Below are 14,283 nucleotides of genomic sequence, written 5' to 3'. Positions count from 1 at the left end.
AAATATGCTGACCCCCTCCCCGGATCCGTGGATATGAAATAGAATAATTTCAAGGACAAAAGTGGTCGGTATATTGTGGTCCAGATCCAAGAAGGGTTATGCAAGAATCGGAAAGATTTAACTTTTCTCATAAGCTAAAAGGTGTGCAGTATAGCTAGAACAACTCTTTCTCGCGATATAGTTTGTCGAAAGGTTTAAGAAAATTAAGGTCCATTCTTGAGAAAAGGCTTCAAGCATGCTGAATGAATACGGTGAGCCCGCTGCACAAAGCATCCTGCATAAGCATGATTCGAGAAAGGGTCGCACCTAGGCTAAGGGGTGTGATATAGACAGTTTAACATACTGCAAGTAGCAGCGGCTGCTTCCACAACTTGAACTCGTGACCTATAGGTCACACAAAGACACCTTACATAGTACAACCACAATCCAACTTTAAAGTATGACATAAACAAATAGGAGTAATTCTTGCTGCAAGTCTCATTTCAAGCATAGGCATGTCAAGCAAAAGCAATAACCACTACAATAACTAAGTTGAAGAAACACAATATCCTCATTAGTTTAAATCCCCAAACTGATGGCAAAACTTCAGTGATATACTACTGCAGCAGCATTCAGTCTGTCAATTCCTCATCAACTTCCGAAAACATTCGTGCAAGCGAAAAGGAAACCGGACACCAAATGACAATAATACCCTTAAAGGGTGGGGTGGTCATGGAGTGCATTTGGACCCAATGAAGTGACCAAAATATCCTTAATGAAGATGACCAAATCATGATCCCTTAAGTGTTGTCCAAAACTGTGAGTCCTCAAGTCTTTGAGCTCCAAGCAATCTTCCACACACGACCTTGCTTGTGCTCAAAACGGGTCTTCCTTGCATATTCTTGCGCCCTCGGGGTGACCAAGTCTTGAGCCTTTAAATGATGACCTCCAATCATGTCTTCAAAAATTAAGGTGGCCATTTGACTTGTATCATCCTTCCCTTCTTGAAAATGATTCGACCTCGAATCCAAACCCTGCAAGAACAAAGAGAAGACAAACAAGCACCACATCCTTATGACATGAGGGTTAGAGTTAGTACAATAAACGACATCAACATGCCAAGGAGGTACACACTTGAGATATAACCACACGTCCTTTGTTATAATCACGAGGGACTTAGAAAAAAAATTACAAGGAGTTGGTGAAAGGAATCACCATCAAGGGGTGGTGTCCTAATTGAAAGTAAAGTCCACCTAACACATATAACAATATCACTCAAACAAGTGAACCGACCAACAACTATCCATCCTTCACACCTTAAGAAGTTACCGGGATCGAATGGGAGACGTAACCAAGGGCTTAGGTCTCGGCCACTCTCACTTTCTCCTAGGGTGTCATCCTCAAAATTAAGCAAGCCCTCTTTATTACTATTGAAAAATATCATGAACTAAAAGAGGGTTGAGAAAGGTGTTCCATAAGTCAACTTCAAATAGAGGGTTTCCATGCATCCACTTACTACTAGTTTCAAAATTTCCACTAGGAATATGCCCAACATAAAAAACACATAAAGATGAAGTAGATGGCATTTCTAAGCACATATCACCTTTTTTTTCACAAGAGTTGTCCTCATGTACGTACAACCCATCATGGGAAGCCAAAGGACCACAATCAAAATCATCTTCACAAAGACAATCACAACTCGGTTTTTCTAAATATTTAAACAAATCAAGATCATCTACGCCCAGTTGATCATTTTGCTCACCCTGACTAGTTGTTGGCAATTCACATACCAACGTAGACTCACCTTGTTTTTCACAAGTGTCAACTAGTGTGTGAATACTCTCGTTACTTGGTAATGGAACCTTAGTCAAGTTGTAAGTGCTAGCACCAGATGGACACAAATCATTCTCATGAGGAGAATCAATTTCGTCATCTAAAGGATCAACTAGTGCTTGTGTACCTACAACAAGAGTTTGGTCCTCATGTGACCTAACAATATCAAGAGTATCACAAAATGAAGACTCATGCACTCCTACACTAGGTAAAACCGCAACTACGTTCATATGAGTGTAGGGGATAACATTTTTACCTCGTAGCTTACATGAGCTATAGTCTTCATCTTGACATGTGTCCGGGTAGCCCACTTGCTCCCTTGGAACTCCCATATGATCCAAACTTTCATTTATAACTTCCCATTGATGGGTAATGGCTTCAAGTTTAGCCAAAATAGCACTTGCAGCTGCGGGTTCCATCGTAATTGCACCTAAAAAAAGAACAAGTCTACAAAATAAAACACAAGTTAGTTTGAAACAACCTCACCACACTCTCACACACTTAATCGTTTCGCACTTGGATTCACAAGTATTGCAAGTCGGCTTGTAGTTCGTGATGAGTCTACTCCTTAGTCGGAATGGATTCTTTGTTTGAAGACTCAAGGAAATAATGTCCGAACTTGAACCAAGAAATTCTACGATTCAAAAACAAGAAAAGCACAAAATAACGCTAACACAAACAAACGGGCACAAAAACTAACTAATAAGCTAGTAGGAGATTACTAGGTCGTCAATTAATGTTCAAACCAACAAACAAAACTAAGAAACAATAAAATGAAACTAAGAAATCTAAAATTTGAACTCAAAATGTTGCATGAACACTAATTTAGTGATGTGGCAGTCCACTATTAGCCTCGGTTTTGTCAAAATTTTACTCTCCAATTTTAAGTCTTGACCAATCTACAATTTGGAAATGGTGGATTTCGTTAATGGAGGGAAATTTGGTCTTGGAGCTTCATTTTCAAGTTCAAAACAAGACTTGACCTTCTTGGTACTTTCTCCTTGAAACAAGGTCCTTAAATTAAGGAAAGTAGGTGAAAAGTGGTTGTCAAGTCTTTTGAGTGATGTGATCAAGTCTTTCACCAACAAGTACTACAACTTGGTCTTTCACCTTTTGTGGATCTAATGTTCACCTTTTGTTTTAACAAAATATGAAAAGGGTGAAGAACAACAAGAACACAATAACAACACCAAGAACAACAACAATATTCTCCAGGAACAACAACAAATTCCAACGCTCAACTCCACAACAACGCCTTTAACACGGTCAAGGCTTAGAATGACAACAACATCAAATCAACGACACTTTGTTCACATTAGCAACATCAACAAGTTCAAGCTCAAGCTTAGATTTGAACACTTTTTAGTGTTGGTGAGAAAGAAACCAACACTAGAAACACTCTAAACAACAAAAGACTACAAGATCTAGTCACAAAGAAACATGTCTTGACCAAGACAACATTTTCTGAATTTTTTTTTTAGTTTTTCAACTCTTTTTTTTGATATTTTTTTTTCAAATCTCAAGCCCAAGATTGATCTTGTTAGAACAAAATCAAAGATGGCTTTTATACCAAATGGTACAAGAATTACAAGGACAACACGAAACACACTTCAAAATCAGTCCACAAGATCAAAGATCCGAGGACCCTTTTGAAGACCACACTCGGATTCAACAAACAACAACAAGAACACAATGTATTAATGTATTTATCACCTAAAAACAGCTAACAATAAACTATGTTAACAACAAGAAGATGAAGAACAACAACAATGGAACAAGAACAACAAGTCACGGATATGAATTACAAAAACGCAAACAAACGATTACAACGTAAACAAAATGGATAGATAGTTAGACCTTAGTTGGTATAATCTTAAGACTCCAAGAATATGGTAATCTTGGACCCTTAACACTACACACAACGGTTAACCTAACTCCTACGTTGACACAAGAGGAACTTTACCTCCTCTAAACACCAACGTCTAAAGCCAACATTGCAACACAAGTGATATCCACACTTGTTGCCCTCATTTCGGTGTGGTGGCTATTCCAAGCCCTACAACGAAAGGTGTTTCATGTTTCAAGTCTTACATCAATGAACAACTAATGAGAAAAAGATCTAAAATATTTTATTTATATTCTATTACAAGAAAAGACAAAATGACAACAATGCCCTTAAAGAGTGAGGTGGCCATGGAGTGCATTTGGACCCAATGAAATGACCAAAATACCCTTAATGAAGATGACCAAATCATGACCCATTAAGTGTTGTCCAAAATCATGAGTCCTCAAGTCTTCGATGCTCCAAGCAATCTTCGTCACATAGCCTTGCTTGTGCTCAAAACGGGTCTTCCTTGCATATTCTTGTGCCCTCAGGGTGACCATGTCTTGAGCCTTTAAATGATGACCTCCAATCATGTCTTCAAAAATTAAGGTGGCCATTTGACTTGTATCATATGGTTTACCCCTAATTGGAAGTCTAAGAACAAGATGTTGAATGCCGTTAAATGAATCAAATCATCAATAATAGGACATATATCGAAATATGGAATGCTGAGGGTAAACTTTGTAACTGGTCCAAAATGAAAGGCCAAAATGTGGTCTATAATCTTTCTGAAATTACTCGTAAGGTCAGTTAAATCCTCTTCGGGTTTCCAATTTGTGTGAGAAAGTATCAACTCTGGAAGTATACGCCATACATATCTCCATTTTGTCGATAAGATACTTGTCCTCACAGCATCTCGAAAAGGCAAACACATAAGAATCTCATCTATTACATTCTCAGGAAAGTTGTTAAGCATATCAGCTGGTAAAGTTCGAGAGCAATATAGCTTTTTTTCCTTACACTTCATATTATATAACAATATTCACCAATAAGGACCTGTAGAAAATAAACAAGAACACAAAAATGAGGAGCGTATCCCCAAACTATCCAGACAAAGATGTGGTGACACTGTCAATCTAACAGGCCACAAATGTAAAAAGAACAGAAACGACACGTTCTAATTAGATCACTCATCCATCTCCTCTTAGCCGAGGATCTATCAACAACAGTCTATCTCTACGACGTAGGGTAAGGTCTGCATACACACTACCCTCCCAAACCCCACTCGTGGAATTATACTGTGTATATTAGTGTAGTTATCCATATCCTCTTAATATGACAGTTGTTTTCTTTACAAATACAGAAGACTAAGCAGATTTGTCAAAATCACAAGAAATGGAAACGGGAAGTCCATTACCATTTGCTTGTATTAAGCTTATCAAACTGACATTGATAGCTACACAATAAGGTGTGGAGATCGAGGATTAGCCACTAGGTTAGAACATTAGTAGGTAGCCGAGCGTTGTTGCACTTTGTTTCTTTTTCTTCTATGCATACTTCTTATCTGTTGCTTCATTTTTTTCTGGTAAGGATTTTATTTTAAGTGTACCAAGATGGTACAGAAAAAAGTACATGGCTTAGCAGCAAACTCTATAATCAAATCCTACGCATTATCTCCTTGCAAGTATTACCAAATGTTCACATACATACTTATCCGTCATATTCAAAGTGCGTATAACACGAAAAGTACAGATTTTTAATGCATTTAATTTCACTGTTGAAATATGTAACTTCTTCCCATTAAAGCGCATTATTCAATTGGGAATGGTTCTCCATGTTGGCTTTACGCTCTTTTTAACCTCGCGCGATTGCTTCATTTAATTTTTATCTTATTATTTAGCTGTCATATTATTTATTTATTTATTTTTATGACAAGGGAACACCAGCCGCGGCTTTGCATAAGTACACCGTATTCTAACTTTCAAACCACACAGGAGAGGTAAACTCCACTAGGCAAGCCCCGTGTGACGGGCTCGACTCAGAAGGCCACCCCCCCGATATCTCAGGCAAGGGGTTAGTACTTGAAACCTCCATTATGGAAGTTCCAAACCAAACCATCACAGCCACCCGGACAGCTTTTCTTTTACTTTTTAGATAATTATGGTGTCTGAGCCAACTTTCACGCACCTCGACTAAATCCACAGGTCACCTCCTAGCATCAACATTTATGAGGTTACTTTGTCCACCAAGGCATTAACATGTATGAGGTTACTTTGTCCACCAAGGCTAGGACAACTGGGAAGAATCACCTAGTATTTTTTTTTATCTCTGCTGGTATTTGAACCTGAGACCTCACATTCAGCGCAATCCATTCGGATGGGTTTATTGTCATATTTTCTTGCTACCATGCTTCAAATTCTTTAACTTTTATGTCGAGCCGAAAGTCTATTAAAAATAATATTTCTAGCCTACACCCAAGAAAGGTAGGGTAAAGGCCGGCCTATATCCTACCCTTCCTAGACCACACTAGTGTAATTGCATTGAATATACTTTTGTAGTTGTTGTTATTGTCGGGTTTAATTGGTGTGAATGGAAAATGGAGGGACACAACCTTTGAGCAAAAGACATATTGTTTTGGAAAAGGTATGACTGTTCATATAGTTGTGTCTGTTCAGAAAAAGACACAATGTTTCGAATGAACAGACATGACTCTTCCAAAAGATACACTTTTTAAGTGAACCATTGCCACCTTTCAGAAGGGGCATCTGATGGCTATATAAACTTGCTTTCATCCACAGGTTTAGATATGAATGAAAAAATTTTCAGAAATAAAAACTCTTCTTGTCTTTAAAACATTCCTTGTGATCAATCAAATTGTTGAGCGAGTTCGTTGAATCCAACAATTTGAGGTACCACTATTGTTCGGATTGAAGGTCATTTTATCCTTGGAGGAAGATTACATAACCTCGGATATAGTAAGGGAAATTATTCCTTAAGGACACTCCGTGAAGTCGGGGGACTTGGCCTTAAAATTCTATTTCATCTCTTTTCTGAAGAAAAAAAAATTAACACACTTCTTAGATAGATTATTCATAATCTAGTGTTGAAGGTGTTAAGGAACTTCAAAAGTGTTCTTGTCTTAGACTTGAACTAGTATTAAAGTTGGTGTTGCATTTTATATTGAAGTTGGTGTTGCATTTTATAAAGATTCTTGTACCCGAACACTACATAAAATAACAATTTTAAGGAATAAGTTTTTTCTGCAGAATCTGTATTGCTTGTTTTTGGAGATTAAAGCTTTAATCTTTCTACTCCGTTTGAACTTAACTAGTGATTCGAAGATATAAAATCTTCATTACAAGTTAAAGATCATTCGGTTGACGATTGAAAGTCATAAAAACTTCATCATTAACTAGAAACAAGAAGAAGAGTTTAAAGTTGCTTAACTTTATAAGTAGTATTCTAAATATACTAAATTTTATTGTCTTGTGGTGACAGGAAAAATGACTAACGAAAGTCAAATGCAAGATGCGGCTACGACTGTGGGGGCAACTAGCGTTGCTTCAATAAGTCGAGCAAATGCTCCGCAACCAATGGCACCTGCGGAGAAGCCCGGGAAATTTATGGGAATTGACTTTAAGCGATGACAGCAAAAGATGTTCTTTTGTCTCACCACTCTATGCCTTCAAAGGTTCACTAGTGAGGATTCTCCTGAGGTGCTAGAGGAAACCTCGGACACAGAGCATTTCATGATTGTAGAAGCTTGGCAACACTCGGACTTTCTTTGCAGGAATTATATATTGAGTGGTCTCCAAGACGACCTCTACAATATTTACAGTAGAACTAAGACATCAAAGGAATTGTGGGGGGCACTAGAATGAAAATACAAGACAAAGGATGCGGGAATTAAGAAATTTTTTGTTGCAAGGTTGGCAACACTCGGACTTCCTTTGCAGGAATTATATATTGAGTGATTTCCAAGATGACCTCTACAATGTTTACAGTGGAACTAAGACATCAAAGGAATTGTGGGTGGCACTAGAATGAAAATACAAGACAGAGAATGCGGGAATTAAGAAATTCTTTATTGCAAGGTTCTTGGACTTTAAAATGATAGATAGCAAATCGGCTGTCTCTCAAGTGCAGGAATTGCAAGTAATCATTCACGATCTCTCAGCAGAAGGTATATCTTTGAAAAATACCTTAGTTGAACAAATTAAAAATATTCATAGTACTCACATAAACTATTTTGTAGGTTTGATTGTGAATGATGCATTTCAAGTAGCAGCGATCATTGAGAAGCTACCACCTATGTGGAAAGACTTCATAAACTACTTGAAGCACAAATGCAAGGAGATGATTGTCGAAGATCTTATTATCCAACTACGTATTGAAGAGGATAATAAGGCTGCTGAGAGAAGGTTAAAAGGGAATTCTACAATTAATGAAGCACATATTGTAGAAGATGACCAAAACAATTCTAAGAAAAGGAAGAAAGCTGAACAAGAAAGCCATCAATCTAAGAAGAAATTTAAGGAAAAGGGCTTCAACTGTGGAAAGATTGGCCATAAGTCCATGGATTATCGTGCCCCTAAGAAAGGAAAGAAAAAGGACCAAACAAATATGATTGAGTCCAACAAAGAATGTGATGATCTGTGTGCTATGTTTTCAGAATGCAACTTGGTGGGGAATCCTCGCGAGTGGTGGATGGATTCTAGTGCCACCCACCATGTTTGTGCCAACAAAGAGTTGTTTTTGTCATTATCTCTGGCTCAAGTAGAAGAAATAATCTACATGGCTAGCTCTGCTACGGCTAAGGTAGAAGGAATAGGAAAAGTGGGCTTGAAAATGACTTTAGGAAAGGTTTTGACACTTAACAATGTCTTGTATGTTCCAGAATTATGTAGGAACTTGATTTCTGTTTCACTTCTAGACAAGAACAGATTCAAATGTGTAACCGTTTCAGGAAAAATTGTAATTAGCAAAGGAGAAATGAATATAGGAAAAGGCTATCTCACCGAGTGCCTTTATAAAATGAATGTAATGAATGTTGAAATAAATAAAAGTTCAAATTCTTCTTACTTGCTTGAGTCTTATAATTTATGGCATGAACGTTTAGGCCATGTTAATTACAAAATGTTACGAAAACTGATTAACTTAGAAGTTTTGCCAAACTTTGAGTGCAATAAATCAAAGTGTCAAACATGTGTGGAATCAAAGTATGCAAAACATCCTTATAAGTTCGTTGAAAGGAATTCCAATCCTTTAGACTTAGTACACACTGACATATGTGATATGAAGTCAACACCATCACGTGGTGGGAAAAAGTATTTCATAACTTTTATTGACGATTGCACTAGATATTGTTATGTCTACTAGGATGAAGCAATAGATACATTTAGGAAATACAAAACTAAAGTATAAAATTAGTTAGAGAAAAAGATAAAAATGATAACAAGTGATAGGTGGTGGAGAATATGAATCTTCTTTTGCCAAAATATGTAGAGAATGGAATTGTACATCAAACTACGACCCCGTATTCACCTCAATCTAATGGAATTGCGAAAACAAAAAACTAAACTTTGAAGAAAATGATGACTGCCTTGCTTATAAGTTTTGGTTTACCACAAAACTTGTGAGGTGAGGCTATCCTTATAGCCAATCGTATACTCAATAGAGTTTCCCATAGTAAGACACAATCAATTCCTTATGAAAAATGAAAAAGGAAGAAAACCCAACTTGAAATATTTCAAAGTGTGGGGACGTTTAGCAAAGGTCCAAGTTCTTATGCCTAAGAGGGTTAAGATAGGACCTAAGACTATGGACTGCGTGTTTATAAGATATGATAAAAGAAGTAAAGCATGTCGGTTTTTGGTTTATAAATCTGAACATCTGTATACAAATGAAAATACGGTAATTGAATCAGATAATGCTGAATTCTTCAAAAATATTTATCCGTATAAAACTAGACATGAACAGTCTAGTGGAAAATCTAAATGACCTCGAGATGAACCAAGTAAGAATGTACATAATGAAGAGAATCCAAGATGTAGTACACATCAAAGAACTTCTACTATGTTTGGATCAGATTTTGTAACATTTCTCTTAGAAAATGAGCCTCAAACATTTAAAGAAGCGATGTCGTCGTCAGACTCATCCTTTTGAAAAGAGGCAGTCAATGGTGAGATTGATTCAATCTTGAGCAACCATACGTGAGAATTAGTTAATTTTCCTCTAGGAAATAAACCTTTAGGTTTTAAATAGATCTTCAAAGGGAAAATGAAAGTGGATGTACTATTGACAAATACATGGCAAAACTTGTAGTAAAAGGCTTCAAACAAAAAGAAGGTTTTGATTACTTTGATACATACTCACTAGTAACAAGGATAAGATTGATTCGAATGTTAATTGCCTTGGCAGCGGTATATGATCTTGAAATCCATCAAATGAATGTGAAAACCACATTCCTAAATGGAGAATTGAAGGAAGAAATTTACATGGAACAGTCTGAGGGTTTTGTGGTTCTAGGGAAAGAGAATAAGGTGTGTAAACTTATTAAGTTGTTGTATGGACTAAAACAGGTACCTAAACAATGGCATACAAAGTTTGATCAAACCATGTTGGTAAACGGATTCAAGATAAATGAATGTGATAAGTGTGTTTACATTAAAGACACTCCAAATCACCAAGTCATTGTTTGTTTATATGTGGATGATATGTTGATCATCAGTAGAGACATTTCAGAAATTTTAGACATAAATGCAACGAAACGAATTCTTGAAAACAAGTTTGATATGAAAGACCTTGGAGTTGCGGATGCGATCTTAGGTATAAGAATCCATAGAACTCCACAAGGGTTGGCATTGTCACAGTCTCATTATATTGAAAAGGTACTTGACAAATTCAAGTATATGGAATTCAATATTGCCAAGACTCCTTTGGATGCGAGCTTTGCACTTCGAAAGAATGTAGGTGAAAGTGACTCACAATTGGAGTACATAAGAGTATTGGGATGTTTAATGTATATAATTAATTGTACACGACCAGATATAACATGCACAATTAGTAAATTGAGTCGGTACACAAGTAATCCCAACAAAACTCATTGGATGTCAATGAAAAGAGTTTTGGGGTATCTTAAATACACTCAAGACTATGCCTTACATTATAATAAATATCCTGCAGTACTTGAAGGATATAATGATGCAAATTGGATCACCAGATCAAATGAAGTAAAATCCACAAGTGGATATGTATTTACTATCGGTGGAGGAGCAGTCTCTTGGAAATCATCCAAACAGACTTGTATTGCTCACTCTATAATGGAATCTGAATTTATCGCATTTGATAAAGCTGGTGAAGAAGAAGAATGACTCTGGAATTTCTTGGAAGATATTCTTTATTGGCCCAAATCAGTTGCACCAGTATGTATACACTGTGATATCCAAGTGGAAATTGGTAGGGCAAGGAGTATGATGTATAAGGGTAAATCTCGTCATATACGACAAAGACATAATACCATTAAGGAACTTCTCTCTAGTGGAATTATCACTGTTGACTATGTAAAGTCAAAGGATAATGTGTTGGATCCACTTACAAAAGGCCTATCTAGAGAAGGAGTGGAAAGAATATCCAAGGGAATAGGTTTAAGGCCTAGGACAAGTCAGCATGGCGGTAACTCTAGCTAGTAGACTGGAAATCCCAAGAGCTAGGTTCAAGGAGATCAAACAAAGTTGTGTCTGACAGGTTCAACATTGTCAATTACCCATCCCATTCTCATTATGTAGACAATGTTTAGTAAACAAGGAGAAGACTTAAGGTGAAGAGTCTTTTAATGATTATCTAAATTTGGCAGATTTGACCAAATAGTTTAATCTATAAGATTGACCGTATAGAAATCACCTATGTGAGGGCGAAGTAGAAACCGCTTCAAGGAAAATATTAGTAAAGGCCTATTCTCTAAGCTCTCATGAAACTGGGACGTGTTCGTAGCTGAAAAGAACAAAACCATGAGAACCATAAATGGTAAAAGGCTGGTTGTGTGACATGTGTTGTCTAGGTGTACATTAAAGCACGACGGTTCAAAGATATCAAATCTACCGATTGATCGAGTGCATCCGATGCATGTTCACTACAAAAAGTTCAAAGGGAAACCCACTTATCCAGATGCAATCAGTCTTTGCTTGATGATCACATACTTGTCTATAAAGTTTTATAAAGAATAGCCATTTCCCATTCATGTGGGCGATTTTTGGGTTTAAGTGGTATGAATGGAAAATAGAGGGACCAACCTTTGAGCAAAAGACATATTATTTTGGAAAAGATGTGACTGTTTAGATAGTTGTATCTGTTCAGAAAAAGACACAATGTTTTGAATGAAAAAACATGACTCTTCCAAAGGATACACCTTTTAAGTGAACCATTGCCACCTTTCAGAAGAGGCATCTTATGGCTATATAAACCTGCTTTCATCCACAAGTTTAGATATGAATAATTTTTTTTTCAGAAATAAAAACTCTTCTTGTCTTCAAAACATTCCTTGTGATCAATCAAATCGTTGAGTGAGTTCATTGAATCCAACAATTTGAGGTACCGCTGTTATTCAGATTGAAGACCATTTTATCCTGGGAGAAAAATTACATAACCTTGGGTACAGTGAGGGAAATTATTCCTTAAGGACACTCCGTGAAGTCGGGGGACTTGGCCTTAAAATTCTATTTTATCTCTTTTCTGAAAAAAAAAATTAACATACTTCTTAGATAGATTATTCATAATATAGTGTTGAAGGTGTTAAGGGACTTCAAAAGTGTTCTTATCTTAGACTTGAACTAGCATTGAAGTTGGTGTTGCATTTTATATTGAAGTTGGTGTTGCATTTTGTACAGATTCTTGTACCCGAACACTACATAAAATAACAGTTATTTAATAGGTTGATTTAACTACTCCCTCTATTTCGTATTAGTTGGCCCCTATGAACTTGACACACCCACTAAGAAACCAATAAATAAAAAGACATTTTACATATTTGCCGTTGTGTGCCTTTTAAAATTTAATAATCAATGCAATGATTAAACATTAAAATTTGGTACATATTACTCCATCTCATGCATTACGTCTAGACTATTGTGTATTTATAACTGAAACTAGTAATAATCATTTAATTTTGATTTTGAGAATTGAGATCATTTAGACACCATTCAATAATTTTGAAAACTGTGGATGTATTTAGTTTTCCTATCAAGGGTAAAATGGAAAGCATTTGTATAAAATACTTTTGATTTTAGAAATTGGACAATTAAATTGAAACAAACATATTTCAAAACAAGACCAACTAATACAAAACAGAGGAAGTATGAAATTAGTTGAGCTCATAGGGTATGTTATTGTTGTTTTGGTGACTTGGCCTTTTCTCATTATTTCATGAGAAGAGAAAACAGGAAACCAGTGATCGGAAGGACCATTGGTAGTTCTATGACTTTTGTGAAGAACATGTTTATTGAAGATATGAAGATAACTAGAATCATATTGTCAAAGATAATTGACATGATTTTTTTTTGTAGGTAGGAAAATGAAGCAGCGAATGACGAGCACATTGATGATTGTTAAGAAGATATTAGATGGTTTTTGTAACTTGTTTTAGGATAATTTTGATATCGACAACAACACAATGAAACTTAGTCGATTTTCTACTCTTTTGGATATTAATCACTGTGGTTGGCTTATTATTTTGGATACAATTTTAAAGATTAACATTGATAAATATTTTGTGATTCTTATTATACTACCTCCGTTTAAAAAAGAATGACCTGCTTTTCTTTTTAGTCTGTTTCAATATGAATGACCCCTTTTCTTTTTTGATAATACTTTATTTCAACTTTGCACGTGACAATATTTAACACAACTTTAATTTAGGATCACAAGAATCAAAAGTCTTCTTTACTTGCTTAAACTCCGTGCCAAGTCAAACTAGGCCATTCTTGTTGAAATGGAGGGAGTAGCTTTTATCATATATTTGAGTTTATTAGTATTTATTAGTACTGATATATCATTGCAAGGCTACACATTTTTGTAGCAAATTAAGTTGTTACAATAGCAACTTGAACTGTTGCTATAGAAAGTTGCTACTGTAGAGTTTGTATGTGTCGAAAAAAACCGTAGCATTAACTACAAAACTGTTGCAATAGTATCATGGCCGTCTCAATAAAATTAGAGGCCTAAAACCAAACTAAAACAAGAAGCCTTAAATATATAAATATACACACAAAATAATATTATAATAATTTTGAGTTGTTTTGTTGTTGTTGTATATTGATTGTTTTTGGTGTAATATTTTTAAAAGAGACATACATGACCTTTAACTTCACATATAATATGATTATTAATAAAAGATACATTCTAGTTAATTAGATGTTCGTCATTTGTTTGTAATATATTAACTTGAATGTTATTGCTAAAACATTAATTATTAATATGAAGTTTGAGTTGTTTAATTCAAAAATTCTAAAATATTTCTTGTAAAAATTAGATAACTCTTTCTTTTAGTATTTTTTTAGAGAGAAGTTTTAAAGAACCCCCTGAATTTGTAAGGTTTTATTTAGTGAACAGCTAAACTACTAGTTGTCTTTAAGCTCGTCCCCCCCCCCCCC

Source organism: Capsicum annuum, chromosome 11 (assembly GCF_002878395.1).
Source record: "Capsicum annuum cultivar UCD-10X-F1 chromosome 11, UCD10Xv1.1, whole genome shotgun sequence".
Taxonomy (NCBI): domain Eukaryota; kingdom Viridiplantae; phylum Streptophyta; class Magnoliopsida; order Solanales; family Solanaceae; genus Capsicum; species Capsicum annuum.
The sequence above is the reverse complement of the archived record's forward strand: the minus strand, read 5'-3'. Positions refer to the sequence as shown.